Source organism: Octopus bimaculoides, chromosome 30 (genome assembly GCF_001194135.2).
Source record: "Octopus bimaculoides isolate UCB-OBI-ISO-001 chromosome 30, ASM119413v2, whole genome shotgun sequence".
Classification (NCBI taxonomy): domain Eukaryota; kingdom Metazoa; phylum Mollusca; class Cephalopoda; order Octopoda; family Octopodidae; genus Octopus; species Octopus bimaculoides.
This window is the reverse complement of record NC_069010.1, coordinates 5,766,892-5,769,010: the sequence shown is the minus strand read 5'-3', so window position 1 is coordinate 5,769,010 and position 2,119 is coordinate 5,766,892. Positions and strand designations below refer to the sequence as shown.

General features: G+C 45.8%; 1 long non-coding RNA gene across 1 annotated transcript in view; it reads left to right on the top strand.

The window, feature by feature from the left end:
* Window positions 1-2,038, top strand: part of LOC106874015 (uncharacterized) — a 3,845-nt gene extending 1,807 nt beyond the window's left edge. Inside the window, exon 3 of the long non-coding RNA XR_001409953.2 lies at window positions 1,571-2,038. This is a non-coding gene — a long non-coding RNA (uncharacterized LOC106874015). The remainder of the gene's footprint in view (window positions 1-1,570) is intronic.
* Window positions 2,039-2,119: the final 81 nt, after the last annotated feature.

The following is a 2,119-nucleotide window of genomic DNA, read 5'->3' as shown; positions in this document are numbered from 1 at the left end:
ACGTTAAACGATGATGATGATGATTCAGAAAAGATGTTGGGAATGGTACTGGAGAATGCAATATCATCATCATCATCATCATCATCGTTTAATGTCTGCTTTCCATGCTAGCATAGGTTGGACGATTTGACTGAGGACTGGTGAAACCGGATGGCTACACCAGGCTCCAATCTGATTTGGCAGAGTTTCTACAGCTGGATGCCCTTCCTAACACTAAACACTCCGAGAGTGTAGTGGGTGCTTTTACGTGCCACTGGCACGAAGGCCAGTCAGGAGGTACTGGCAACGGCCACGCTCGAAATGGTGTATTTTACATGCCACCTGCACTATGCAATATGAGGTTACATAAAAGGCAAGTGAAAAAGTTAAAAAAAACTGGGACAATATAAATTTTAACAAAGATAGCAGTTGCCCCTGGTGGGGATGGTTGGCCAGCCTGCAAGAGTCTTGTGCCGGTGCCATGTAAGAAGCACTTGTACCAGTGCCACACGACGGTGTTCATGCTGATGTCATGTTAAAAGCATTCAGCATATAGTGTAAAGGGGTTACCATTAGGAAGGGCATCCAGCTGTTGAAACCAAGCCCGAATCAGACTGGAACCTGGTGCAGCTTTTCAGTTTGTTAGTTCTGGTCAAACTGTCCAACCGACACCAGCATGGAAGGCGGACGTTTTATATGATATAGGGAAAAGACCCCCTTTGGTTATGAATTATCATGGAATTATACCTAAAAGTTCCCCTCCGAGGCACAAATGCAGACAAGGTTCTTCACTGAAGACCAGCAGTCGCCCATGTATACCGGCCTCTCTTCTCCATGCCACTGATGTTGTCCAAGGGAAAGGCAAAGGGGCCGATACAGCTTGGCACCAGTGATGTCGCAACTCATTTCCACAGATGAGTGAACTAGAACAACCTGAAATAAAGTGTCTTCCTCAAGAACACAACGCACAGCCCGGTCTGAGAATCGAACTCACTATCTAATGATTGTGAGCCTGACATTCTTTGTTGGCACTCCGTCGCTCACGACGATGAGAGGGTTCCAGTTGATCCGATCAACGGAACAGCCTGCTCGTGAAATTAACGTGCAAGTGGCTGAGCACTCCACAGACACGTGTACCCTTAACGTAGTTCTCGGGGGATATTCAGCGTGACACAGAATGTGACAAGGCTGACCCCTTTGAATTACAAGCACAACAGAAACAGGAAGAAAGAGTGAGAGAAAGTTGTGGTGAAAGAGTACAGCAGTGTTCGCCACCATCCCCTGCCGGAGCCTCGTGGAGCTTTTAGGTGTTTTCGCTCAATAAACACTCACAACGCCCGGTCTGGGAATCGAAACTGCGATCCTATGACCGCGAGTCCGCTGCCCTAACCACTGGGCCATTGTGCCTCCATCCCTGACATTCTAACCACTATATAATAGACAGTACACTCTAAAGTGTTTGATGTTACCCAGAGCCAGGAAGTTTCCAGCCTCCCCTCATAAAGGTATTGAGCACACATTGTTTTCAGTTTAAATTACTAAACTTTTCTTTTCTTTTCTGTTTTTTTTTGTCTTTTGTCGTTCACTCTAGAAATGGACCCAGCACTCCATATTCGAGCATTGCTGAAGAGATCTTGTCAAGGCGCTCCATCAACAGACTCAGGTCTACTAATTTGCCAAAGTAAGTTCATCATCATCATCGTCATTCTCATCATAACTATCACCATCATTACCACCACCACCACCACCACCATCATCATAACTATCATCCTCATAGGCTGATGATGAAGATGGCCGAAGTGAACAATGGCACCAGTGCTACTAGATATGCTTTTCCATGGAAAATTGGAAATGTACAATAGAGGGGTGCAGGCATGGCCGTGTGGTAAGAAGCTTGCTTCCCAACCACATAGTTCTGGGTTCAGTCCCACTGTGTGGCACCTTGGGCAAGTGTCTTCTACTGTAGCTTTGGGTCAACTAAAGCCTTGTGAGTGGATTTGGTAGACGGAAACTGAAAGAAGCCCGTCGTATATATATCATCATCATCATCATTTAACGTCCGCTTTCCATGCTAGCATGGGTTGGACGACTTGGCAGAGTTTCTACAGCTGGATGCCCTTATATATATATATATATATAT